This window comes from Sus scrofa, chromosome 5 (assembly GCF_000003025.6).
Source record: "Sus scrofa isolate TJ Tabasco breed Duroc chromosome 5, Sscrofa11.1, whole genome shotgun sequence".
NCBI classification, from domain to species: Eukaryota; Metazoa; Chordata; class Mammalia; order Artiodactyla; family Suidae; genus Sus; species Sus scrofa.
This window is the reverse complement of record NC_010447.5, coordinates 87,944,046-87,957,971: the sequence shown is the minus strand read 5'-3', so window position 1 is coordinate 87,957,971 and position 13,926 is coordinate 87,944,046.

The following is a 13,926-nucleotide window of genomic DNA, read 5'->3' as shown; positions in this document are numbered from 1 at the left end:
AGTGCAAGACACAGGCTGGAGAACACGATTCAGAGGAGGAAGGGTATCAAAGCCAGAGGAGACCATAAGAACTTTGCAGAACTCCTGCGAAGGATGTGAGATTTTCTACGGGGCATGGGGTGGTGGTGCTGCCAGTGTTATCCAGTTCTTAAGGAGGCAGGGAGGCCCCACTGACACCTGGCTCACCCAAATAACAGTCTCCCAGTTTCAGCCTAAGCATCCTTGGGGCCTTGCCTTCCTATAGGTCCCTCGGCTCTTGAGACCCACATCACCACAAAGATGGCACAACTGGTAAAAAGACCTATGGTGTTTTGGCCTCTTCTAATATGCAAGTCTGTGCATGGAACAGCCATGAACACATATATGTGTTTCACTTCCCCGACTTACTTTCCCAATTAGATTGCCAGTTTAAAAGACTGCTTTCCCATCCTCTCCTCTCTTGGGCTTTAGCTCTTCCTCTACCTCTTAGCTTATTTAGCATCTCATGTACCTATTAGGAAAAGAAATGCTACCACATCCAAAACGTATAAAGGTTCCAAAGATAACTTGATTTGGCAGGTCACTAAATATGCTGGTATACATGTCACCCCAAGGGAGGGCAGAATAGCTCTGGCTGACAGCGAGGAGGCCGGAAGGACAGATAACTCCAAGTTAAGGAACTGATATTGATAAAACGACAATAATGCTAGAACAAGAAATTAGCCAAGTCTTGAATTCTTTTCTTTTGAACAGAAAAATGGAAGAAGCTAAGTTAAAAAAAAAAAAAAAAGGGATTCAACAAACAACTTATCCTGAGCCACTAGAGTGATCCTACTTTAGTGATGCTAACTAACTCTCATCTTATTTAATTTGTTTGTTTGTTTGTTTGTTTGTTTTTGTTTGTTTTTTCTAGGGCCAACTCCCTCGGCATATGGAGGTTCCCAGGCTAGGGGTCCAATCGGAGCTGCAGCCACTGGTCTACGCCACAGCCACAGCAACTTGGGATCGAGCCGCGTCTGCCACCTACACCACAGCTCACGGCAATGCCGGATCCTTAACCCACTGAGCAAGGCCAGGGATCGGACCTGCAACCTCATGGTTCCTAGTTAGATTCGTTAACCACTGAGCCACGACAGGAACTCCTTTTTTTAGGGTTTTGTTTGTTTGTTTGTTTTTCATCTTATTTAATTTTAAAGTCAGTTTATCCAGGCAGAGAGGATGACTCACTTCCTCTAGCCACTAAGCATATTAATGATGGTACCTGGGCAGCACATGGGTTCTCTGACTCCAGTTTGCATGTTCTTTCCATCTGTTTACATTGCCTGCATCCTTGCATTAGCTGCAAATTCTCTGAAACCAGTCTTGTAAACAACAACAAGACGGTCTGCTCAGACTGGTGCTGTGATTGGCATAGAGTCACTGGAAACCAAAGTTGCCCATTGCTATCCAGTATGCACTCACGAGGGCATTCCAGCACACAGGATCCAGTCTCCTCAAAAATGTCTATGGACAGACAGGGCAAAGGAGGGCTGAGGGACAATTACAGACAAGCAAACAATTTCACAAAATCTAGCTGTACCAAATTCTACAAAGCCGTGATGAACCCTTGAGGTCTTCCGCAGCTTGGATTCATAAGATTTTATTTTAAAAAACCCCTCTTCTCTCTAAATTAGATCCTCCAAATATTAAAGCCCTATGTGGTTATCTTTACTAATCAGGAAAGTGAAGGACACATTTTCTCAGAACAATGTGAGCCCTTAGGTGCTTAACAAAAAATATCTATTACAACCAGAGAATCCTTTAAATAGAAGAAAAGTGTGTAAACTGGAGAACTTGACCCAACCTCTTTCTTGGATTGACTTCTCCAGAGTAAGAGAATGTGCACCCTTGGGAGAAAGGGATTGAATAAACACAGGGCATCAGATCTCCTTTTCCAATGCTTCTGGAATTTTCTCTCTTTTCTTTCTTTCACTTTTTAGGGCCGCATCTGCGGCATATGGAGGCTCCCAGGCTAAGGGTAGAATCAGAGCTACAGCCACCGGCCTACATGACAGCCACAGCAATGCTAGATCCAAGCTGTGTCTGCAACCTACACCACAGCTCATGGCAATGCCAGATCCTTAACCCACTGAGCGAGGCCAGGCATCGAACCCACATTCTCATGGATCCTAGTTAGGTTCGTTAACTGCTGAGCTATGAAGGGAATTCCTGCTTCTGGAATTTTCTGATGAAACAGAAACATCCCAGTTGTCAGCCCCTTTCACCACTCCTGGCCCCCTCCATCCTTCTTCTCACTGGCATTTCACAAGGATATTAGGTCAGAAAGGAACCATCTACTAGGACATAATGGAATTTTTCCTCCTTGGGTCAGTCTCTTTGACCAGTGGTATCTTAGTCCTTTGCTTCAGCAACTCTAGTGAGAAACATCGAGAATCTGTAGGACGGCTGTTCACTTCTTCCTTGCCTGTAGGATCATTACAGTGGTTCAGGTTGTTTGTTGAATCCCTCTTTTTTTAGCTTAGCTTCTTCCATTTTTCTATTCAAAAGAAGAGAATTCAAGACTTGGCTAATCTCTTGTTCTTATCAAGGGCTGGAGGATGGTCAATGGCTGTTTAGGACTCTGTGACCTCATGAGATCTAATAGGCTTCCTTTCAATCAGGAAAGCTGGATTTTGAAATCCTTAGCCCAGTGTTTATTGATTGCCTTCCATTTTTAAACAGTTATTGAGCACTTACTGTGTATAGAGAGGCTGCAGTAATGCAGGACTAGGAAGTAACCTCTGTCCCCACAGGAGCAGCACAGTACAGCACAGGCTTTGGACAAAAACTGAAGTGAACCCCTGGGACTTGGGACTATAGAAAGTAGGCAAAGTACTAGCCTCCTCTGATCTTCGGTTTACTCATCTGTAAAGTGGGGTAACAATACTCACAAAAATGTAGGACTCTGGTTAATGAATGCACATGGACCTCTGGGCACAGACCCTTATGTTTAGCATGCAATCTATAAATACTAGTTGCTTCATTATAATTTAGTGGGATACATACACATACATGCTCATTAATAATATGGTGCTCAAGGAAAAGGTAGGTGAATACGAAATTACCTGGCTTCCAGGTTTCTGACAAAAACCCTGAAATAAAGGTAGCGTCTTAGAACATTCATCTGACCATTCACACATATTCAGGTGACTTCTACAGCCAGAACTTATACATTCTTATGAGAGAGGAGCTATCCATCCCCATTCCTAAGAGAGTGTCTGAGTTTTGTGGCTACATGGTAAAGCCTGGATGCAGTGCCACCCATATTAACTCCAAATTCTCTATTCTTTTAACTTCAGAATACTGCTTCCTATATTCCTACTGTTGGGTACTACAGGAGCTCTGAACCTGGTGCAAAATGTATTTAAAAAAGCAGATTCACCAGGTCTCTGTGTCTGAAAGTGAGCCAGCGAGGCAGACCTTCCTAGCTCTTGCCCAGCTTTCTTCCCCCCAGCACACACACACATTTACACAAAGGTATATACAGACACACATACATGCTCACACACTCGTGTCCCCAAGCATACCAAATAGGTATGCCATTAGTAGAAGTCTCCAGAGTCAGGCTGGCAAAGCAGAAGTTATATAGTAAAGAGACATCCTTAGCTGTCTTGGAGACCAACACCACCTGTTTAACAGGTCCATGGACTGGCTGGCTTGCCTTCTACACCATGGTTCCAGCTAGCAATGATGGGCTGCTGGGCTTCTGGGTTATTAAGATAGAATGCGGAGATGGAATCAAGCAGATCTATGACTGGCACTCGAGCATAATCACAAATGTAAGGACTCTAATTAGGGGAAGGAGGAGCTGCTTTCTCAGAAAAGAGTTAGCAGTTTGGGCATTTCCAAGCACAGAGTAAGACTCCAAACAAACAAACAAACAAACAAACAAACAAACAAACTTCAGCAACAACATGAAAGAATATCTCAAGCTGCCCTCAGCAAGTCCCTTCAGATTCAGGGCAATTTCAAACAGGAATCCTCAATGTTTCACTTTAAGGTGCACCTGAATATTTCTCATATTGACCTGGCATATCTCAAGGATAATTTTGGAGTATCTGGAAGAATTTGGTCAGTGTGTGTGTGTGTGTGTGTGTGTGTGTGTGTGTGTGTGTGTGTACATGCACATACATGGATTCATTGGCTGAGTGGGAGACTGAGAATGTGGGAAAAGCTATGCTGAAAGGATTTTTAAAGGATTGAAAATAAGTGATTGGCAATAATACAGCTGATTCATGAAAGGAGGGAGAGCTATAACAGCCACACCATTGCTGGTGTGGCGGAACACTGGGGGTGGGAGTTCCTAGCAATCATCAAGGGTCACTGGCCTCTCAGAGAAGCAGGAGCAGGTGCTTCTCAGTTCACCCTGTGGGGAAAGAAACAGAGTCAGAAGGGTGGGCAAGGGCTAGATCTGCTAGAAAGTGGAAATGATTGATTAAAACAACTGCTTTCTTTTTCTTGCCCTTTGTCTCTTCTCTCTCTTTCCTCCTCCTCCTGCTGCTCCTTCCTTTCCTTCTCATGTTTTCATGAAAATGTATCCCACAGCCAAAAATGAGGTGAGTGGGCAGAACTTCTGAATAACGTGACAAAAGTGAAGCATTTACATATTTTCATTCTTCCCCACCCCAGAACACATGCAGGTCACTCCACTTATGAGCATCAAAGGCTGGCAGGATGTCAGCTTAACAACACACATTTATAAACCACCTGGAAACTGCCTAACTACCATTCTCCAAGCCCACACCTTGGCCCTTTCATTCAATGCCTAAATATAACTCAATTTTTCTGTGACTTTCCACAAATGGACCATTTGCATTATCATTATTTTTTATTCTTAAAAGAAAGTAAGTATGCCTCTGAAGTTTAAACACTTAAAATTATGAGAAGGAAAAAAGGCATGATCCTTCGCCTTACCATTAAGTTCAAAAATTAAGAAACAAAAGCTTTAGCGCAAAAAACTCCAGTGCAAAATCTCCTACACTTATATAAATGCTGCATTAGTCAAATATTCAGGGTAGGTAGCTAAAATTTGGGAAAGTTCCCCATTACACTTTTTAAAAAAATTTTTATGGCCGTACCTGTGGCAAATGGAAGCTCCTAGGCTAGGGGGTCAAATCAGAGCTGCAGGACCTCGACACAGCCACAGCCACAGCCACACTGGATCCTGCACCACAGCTTGCGGCAATGCCATATTCTTAACCCACTAAGGGAGGTCAGGGACTGAACCACATCCTCACACAGCCACACTGGATCCTGCACCACAGCTTGCGGCAATGCCATATCCTTAACCCACTAAGGGAGGTCAGGGACTGAACCACATCCTCACGGACATTATGTGAGGTTCTTAACCCACTGAGTCACAATGGGAACTCCCCATTACACTTTTTAAAGCAGTGTTTCCTTTTCTAAGCCCTTTAACAGATCTCTAGAGAAAGCATCTTTCAGACATTGTGTAAAGACTAATCGCCCTCTCATGCCAGCAAAGAATGCCTCTTCTCAAGGTATTGGTAGTGGTGTGTTTTCCTCTTGCCAGAGTCACAGAAGTTAACCCCTGGATTCTCCAGCAGATGATAATTATCAACACAAGAGTCCTGATACTTACACAAAGTGGTTCCTTGGAAGTTTCTGGTGGTTGGTCATTCCCAGAAAAGGTCATTGTCAAGATTTAAGGAACAGTCCTTCTCAAAGCCGGAAGTTACCCAATTATCCCAGCCTTCCAGTATCCAGACTATTCAAAGACAGAGGCTGGAATAGAAATGGAACTACACCTCAAATCATCTTAAATCAAATTGGCCTAAATTCTTACACTGAATGTAAGATGTGATGGATGCCTAGAGAATATCTAATCCCGTTTTACAGATGAAGGAGCCCAGATACAGAAAAGAGAACAAAATTTGCTAAATAATAGTTACTATTTATCAAGCATTTACTACATTCTACAGATTATGCCAAATTATTTAGCTACATTATTTCATTTAATGTTTTCAACAATGCCACGAGGTGGATTCTAGCAGGATCTCCATTTTATATGAGGAAAGTAAAGCTTGAAAGCTGAGTGAGTGCCCCAAATCTTGTAACTGACAAATGAGAGCATAAGTGTCGTGTAGACTCCAAAGTTTGGGCTTTAAATCTCTCCAGACACAGGTCACATAGCAAAGGAATGGCAGGGTCAGGATTAGAAGCAAACCTGGGATTCCTAGACCAGTGCTTTAGCACCACCACGCTCTAACAATGACTGTGAGAGCTTCACTAGCTATAGCCCAGAGATCTGATTCAGATCCAGAAAGAGGCTTTAGGTAGACCTGGTCTACAGAATGAGCTCTGCTGAAAGGAGTGCCCTGGGATCTGGTCTCAGATGGGAAGGTTTAGACTATGTTTATAAGACTAGACTTCCTGTAATAAATCCGCAGTCTATCCCAGTGTGGACCTGACAATGAGAAGTTAGAGAATTTTTCTTCCTGCCTTTATTTTTCCTGGATATGACTTGATATTAAACTTCTAAAATGTCCTGTATTAAGCCAATGTAGTAGAAGTTTGGTAGGGTAAAAAGGCTGATAGTTTTTATTTGCCTAAAGTTGCAATTCATTTGGCAAGCATTCAGTTAACCTCCATGCTCACTCTGGTAACCAGGGGATATTAAGATTTGGCTGCTTTTCTAGCAGAAATATTTTGCAAGGCACAAATTGTAAAATTATATGTGTTCTTTTTAAAACTTGGATTCTGTACATGACAGATTCCTTAAGAATGGATTCTACCAACATTAGCAGTTCTCACTGTTACAAAACCACTCCCTTGACACAGTTTATTACTATAGCATCTTACTCACCCCTGTTGCTGTGTGCCAGCTAAATTTGCTTCCTCCATTTACTCTGCCAAGCCATCTCATCTTGGTTCTAAACCTACTTGTTACAAGAAACCACTTCTTGGTATTGGGTTATTATTTTATTTTATTTTATTTTTGTCTTTTTGCTATTTCTTTGGGCCGCTCCCACGGCATATGGAGGTTCCCAGGCTAGGGGTCCAATTGGAGCTGTAGCCACTGGCCTACGCCAGAGCCACAGCAACGCGGGATCCGAGCCGCGTCTGCAACCTACACCACAGCTCACGGCAACGCCGGATCGTTAACCCACTGAGCAAGGCCAGGGACCGAACCCGCAACCTCATGGTTCCTAGTCGGATTTGTTAACCACTGCGCCACGACGGGAACTCCTGGGTTATTATTTTACAAACTTTTTACTTGCTTAGTGCTTTTGTGTCTACAAAGAATGTTTATATATATTGTGTCACAACAGCATGCTGTGATAAGCAGAAGAAGTGTTACTATCCTTAAATGACTATGTAAACAGAGGTTTGGGAGTCCAGTGACTTACACAAGATCCCACGCCTATTGATGAATGAAGCTGGGTATTCTGACTTCAAGTTTTTTCCTTTCAATTTTTTTTTTAGACTTTACTTTTTAGAGAAGTTTTAGGTTCACAGCAAAATTGAGTGGAAAGAATATAGACTTCTCAAATACTCCCTGTAAGCTTAGTTTCCTTTTCATTAAAGTACGCTGCCTGCTCCATATACTTTGAGGCCTTTTTAAACTTGAAAAAGTAATTCTAAGTTCACTAGGAAGAATGAATTGGTCAATCTGGTTAATTGCTTTGAAGTAGAAAGGGTAACCAGAGGAGATTTGCTGTACCAGATATTAAGGTAGTAATAACTAACATTTATTGGATGCCTATTTGTGCTAGAAATTTTTACAACAACTATAAAAGGTAGCTACTATGATTATCCTCGTTTTACAGATGAGAAAAGTGAGGCAGAGGGAAATTAAGTGACTTTCCCAAGGTCACATGAATTGATGGAGCCAGGATTCTAGCCCCATCAACTTGGCCTCAAGACCCTGTCTTAACATCATAGTCGCCTTTCTCAGACTATATAATCTAAATAATAGCTTAAGACTCAATGGGCAGATCAATGAAACAGCTCAAAAGCAGACTCTAAGGTATGTGAAACTGAAGATGTGATTAAGTTGAGAAGTCAAATCAGTGGATTTAGCGAGAGAGTGTATTCAATAAATGGCTCTAAAGAGGTAATAAAGTTGTGGTTAAATGCATAGGCTTTGCTATCAGAAAAACCTAAGCTTATGTAGAAGCTTACCCACCTAATAGCCTTCTGACCTTGGCATAAAAACAGTGACTTATTAATGGAGCCAGGTAAATTACCTCATGTAGTGCCCTCTACAAAACAATCACTCAATTAAATCCTAGCTATTATTATTAGCACTCTTTAAATACTAGCTATCATTATTATCATGAGAGGAATAAAACTTGAATCTCATTACCTCACACCACACACAACAAAATATCCAGCTAAATGTAGAAAAAAGAAATAAAGGAGTTCCCTGGTGGCCTAGAGGGTTAAGGATCCAGTGTTGTCACTGCAGTGGCTCAGATCACTGCTGAGGTGTAGGTTCCATCCCTGGACTAGTACCTCCCCATGATGCAGTCAGGCACGACCAAAAAAAAAAAAAAAAAGGAAATTTAAATATAGGTTAGATCTATCTAATCTGAAAACAAGGAGTGATTTTTCCAGTTAAAAAACAATGGGAAAAAAATCTTAAAACAAAACATTGATAATTATACAATAATAAAAGTTAAATACTAATGTATAGGTGTTGTAATATAAATTTAAATACTAAATTTACTAAATTAAATTTAAAAATTTAAGCCTGATTTCAATTTTTTTTTTAATTTAAAAAACTTAAAATTTAGGTTACTTTTCTTTTCTTTTTTGTTTTTTAGGGCCACACCTGTGGCATATGGAGGTTCCCAGGCTAGGGGTTGAATCTGAGCTGCAGCTGCCACCTACACCACAGTCACAGCAACACCAGATTCTTAACCCACTGAGTGAGGCCAGGGATTGAAGCCGCATCTTCATGGATACTAGGGGGGTTTGTTACCGCTGAGCCACACAGGGACACTTAAGTTACCCTTTATCAATTAAATCGCCCGGAACTTTCAAAACAAGATTTAACATCTCATTGACCACCAGGGCCTGGGCTCAGGGCTTGCTCTGACTCTCCCAGTCCTTAAAGGAGTTTAGAGGGAGAAATATCATTATCAGAGACCAAGTCAGATGGTTGCAGGTCCATTGTTGAGTGTGTTGCACAAGCTGCTCAATTCTTGCCAGAGCAGGAAAGAGCCAGTGTTTCAGGAAAATCTAATAAAGAATTTGACATTGTAGGAGGTCCCATTGTTACTCAGCAGAAATGAACCTGACTAGTATCCATGAGGATGTGGGTTCGATCCCTGGCCTCGCTTAGTGGGTGGCACTGTGGTGAGCTGTAGCGTAGGTTGCAGACTTGGCTTGGATCCCACATGGCTGTGGTTGTGGCATAGGCCAGTGGCCACAGCTCCAATTCAGCCCCTAGCCTGGGATCATCCATGTGCCACAGGTGCAGCCCTAAAAAGAAAAAAAAAAAAAAAAAAAAAAAAAGAATTTGACATTGTATTGTAAGATCTCTTTTAATTTAGATTTATCAACAATGTTGGACGGAGTTCCCGTAGTGACGTGGTGGTTAACGAATCCGACTAGGAACCATGAGGTTGCGGGTTCCATCCCTGGCCTTGCTCAGAGGGTTAACGATCCGGTGTTGCCGTGAACTGTGGTGTAGGTTGCAGACTCGGCTCGGATCCCGAGTTGCTGTGGCTCTGGCGTAGACCAGAGGCTACAGCTCTGATTCCACCCCTAGCCTCGGAACCTCCATATGCTGCCATGGGAGTGGCCCTAGAAAAGGCAAAAAGACGAAAAAAAAAAAAAAAAAGTTGGTCAAAACTTATTTGCTTCAGATCTAAATATTTTTCATTTTGCAGCTTTTTATGTGTACATAATTTTAAATAAATACTTTAAAGACTAAGCTTGTATTACATTTAAAATACACCCCCTGGAGTTCCCTTGGTGGCTCAGTGGCTAATGAACCTGACTAGTATCCATGAGGACTGGGGTTCAATCCTAGCGTCGCTCAGTGGGTTAAGGATCCAGCATAGCTGTGGCTGTGGGGTAAGTTGGCAGCTACAGCTCCAATTCGACCCCTAGCCTGGGAACCTCCCTATGGCACAGCCCTAAAATATCAAAATAAATAAATCCAAATAAAAAAAAAATACACTCCCCAAAGTGATCAGTGGTTACTTTCATACCAGAGGCCAGGTGAGGAACGGGTGTAGAAGCATGGTAGAGAGTGGGTGGATTTTGGAGTCAGATAGATCGGGTCTCACCCTGGCTCTGCCCCTTTCTAGCTGCGTGATGGAAGAAATGGCCACACTTCATGGCACATTAGTTTCCTTATCTGTAAAATGGAAATGATAATCAGACCACTCGTGTGGGGTTGTTGTAAAGAATACAGATAACACGTGTAAATGGCAGGTCCACTGTCTAGCACAGAGTAGATAATTTTCAGTGCTTGCTGTCATTATTACCACCTCCCATTTGTCTGATTTGCCCTCTACTGATTGTTAACTTATGAGACACTGAGTTTCCCACTGGATCCTTGAACACAGGGACTGGTTTTATGTTTCCTTAGAACAGTGCTTTGCCTGCAGCTGGCTTTTCTTTCCTTGACTTCTTTTCTTCCCTTCCTCTTCCCCACGGTTTTCATACATGATCCTGTACTGGTCACCTGATAAGGCTGATCAGTTAGTCATGTATCACAGAGCAACTTTTCCATGAATTCCAGGAAAAGGAGGGTTTGCATGTGCTTGTGTATTTTTTGTATAAAAAAATAATTTTTGTGTGTATAATATTTTTAAAATATTAATAATTTAATATTTTCATATTTAATTTGTGTGTATAATATTTTTTCATATGACAGTTACAATAGGTAAAGTGATAGGGTGATTTGTCCAGGATCCCATAGGCTCTGCATCTCTTCTTACCTGTCTAAAATATCAGATACCTCATAAAAACATATGATTCTAAAGACTGCGGAGGGCTCCTTAATATTTGCAGTATGGCTTCTCGTAGTTTCTTCACAGCAGTATTGAGGACTGTCTTCCATTTCAGAATTTCTAATTTCAAGTAAGAATATTGTAAGATCCAACCTTAAAAAAAGATACCCATATCGGAGTTCCTGTCATGGCACAGTGGAAACAAATCAGACTAGGAACCATGAGGTTGTGGGTTCAATCCCTGGCCTTACTCAGTGGATTAAGGGTCTGGATGTGGCTTGGATCCAGCATTGCTGTGGTGTTGCTGTGGCTGTGGTATATGCCAGCAGATGTGGTTCCAATTGGACCCCTAGCCTGGGAACCTCCATATGCAGCAAACACGGCCCTAAAATGCGAAAAAGAAAAATATATATATACCCATATTAACACAAAAGGGATATTTCAAAATTTACACTGAGTCAGTACTCATTGGGGCAATCCTACCCAGCCATCATTCTACCAAAGCCTACCTGAAAAAAAATCTATTTGTATTAAAGCATAAATAATTACTAAGTTTAAGAATTACCTCTCCCAAAGGAGGATTCACACTGAAAGAGGATCAAAGTTTAACCCCAGGAATGAAACCCCCATGACGACATCTGAAGTTTAAAGGCCTTTCAAGAACCCCTTCACCTCCTGTGGACCTACAGATCATTTTCAGCATCCTCCAGGCTCAGGACAGAATCCCATCTATCAGAAAGGACATCCATCAATAGACTTAGACTTAGGTTCTTTTCCTGACTCTCCTACTGACTAGTTTGGGTACTTGACATCTCTGGGCTTTAGTTTTCTCATTGATAAAATGGGAGAACTGAATGAGATGATCTTTAAGGCTTCTGAGCTCCATCACTCTTTCCTTGTAAAAATTCTACTCTTGTACTGAATATATGGAAAGATCCACAGACAGCTTCAAGAAATTTAAGGCAAGAGGAAAGCCTGCTATTTATTCTATCCCACTAAGTCTAATCCGTTAGTAAACCAATAAATTACATATAGAAGAAAATCTAGAAAATAAAGAGTGGTGGCGTTAAGGACATAAAATCTTACCACACAAGCACTGTTACCATTTTGGCATAGCTCCTTTCAGAATTTTTTCCCTATGCATAGGTGCTTTAAAATATTATTTTGTAATGAGAATGGGCATACTGTTTACTGTCTCTGGGTCTTTTGCCTTAGCCATAATACCAGGTGTATTATGTGTTGAATCAGGGCATTGTGGCTCCTCTCCATTTATTTTCATCTTCAACCCCTATGCTAACCTGAGATTAAGGACAGGCTTTACCTTCTTTTCTCAAACTATGGAACTACTTGACTTCCCTTCCTTTGAGGAATCACCCCACCCCCATCCCATGTGGCTCAAGTCGAGATGATAATTACACTTCCTTACCACATGAGCCAATAATATTACCATCACTGGCAACACCACTGGGCCATAGGAAGGGTACTTGACTCACATGGAGCTAATCAGAGTCAATCCCAATGTCCTGGAATTGCGTGGACATTGGAAGAGAAGCAGCACTTTCTTCCTAGGCATGGAGCATGTAAATCTAGGGCTGGTGGTGATATCTCTTTCACTGTATGAAACAGGCATTACTGTAGAATTCAGCCAAACAGAGAGGGACAGAGAAAAGTCCCTGTAGTGAGGAGTCTGACATCCTGCCTTGGACCTTATTCCCTCAGTTCTTCCTTTAAACTTGTGATCTACTCCCAGTGCATGAGAAAATAATTCTCTTATTGCTTAAATTAGTGTAAGTTAGGTTCTTGCCACTTACTGCTTAAAGATTCCATATTCAGATTCATTGCTACTGGATCATGAGAACCAAAAATAACCTTAGACTGGCAGGATTGAACAAGCTCCATCCCAGTTGCCTTAGCGTCAGACAATAATGTAATTTTTTCTACCTCCCACCTGGGGATTTCATTCTGCCCTCCAGTGACCAAGGCCTTGCATCTTGCTCACAGATTATCACAGACTAGTGTGCAATCACCTGTTTGCCATTTGATTGCCTACTGAGTGATTTGTGTCATTGGACTTACCGACCTAAATGGATTCCTGAACGTTTTCATGCTGAACCCTATGGATACCTTACAATTTACTTCATTTCCAACTACCTTTTTGCAATATCTACTGAGGTTGTTCTTACCCTATACACCTGTTTCCTCAATATCTGTCCCACCCCAGTGAGACACTTCCAGACCTAAGTTTTGAAACCTCGAAATATCAAACCCAGAAGTATAAGTAGGGAATGGAGAGGTATGGAAGGGACATTTGACCCCTAAGCACATTCTCTAGAAGCAAGCTCTTTTAACAGTTTTAAATTTGTTAGATCTATGATGAAAAGGCCATCAAAAGCAAACCTGTGAGACCCACAGCAGTCAGCCCCAACTCCTACAGACTCCATGAGCCACTCAGCAGCTACCTGTATTATGTCTGTGTTCCAAGGGATAGCAAAGTCCCCTTTCCCTAACAACCCATATCGCCTCCCTTTTAATTCAGCCAGGGATAGATGGTATTCTTTCTGGCTTTGTGCCACCATGATCTTCCTTGACAGGTCTCTTTTATAATATTTAGACAATTTAAGAACCAATTTTTCATAAGCACCCACAATGACCTCTTAACATAGAAGACTTGGTTCCAAGTACAGATGGTTTGTTTTTGTGAAGGAAGGGGCTTGGGAACTCTTTTAGGGACAAGCATGTCATTGTTACCCAAGCTAATTTTTCAGAACCATGAAGAAAAAGTTCTGAGGGTACAAGTTTGGAGAAATCAGAGAGGACTGGATTAGAGGGGGATGCCTTTGAAAAGCCTGACTTGGGAATCATGAACTTAAATGTCTGGCTCTAATTGGGGTTATACTAAGAGGATGGCTGAGAAAGGTTCTAAATTCAGGGAATGGAAGCGATACTTACTCTGGTTGCTTACTGAGTGGATAAGGGG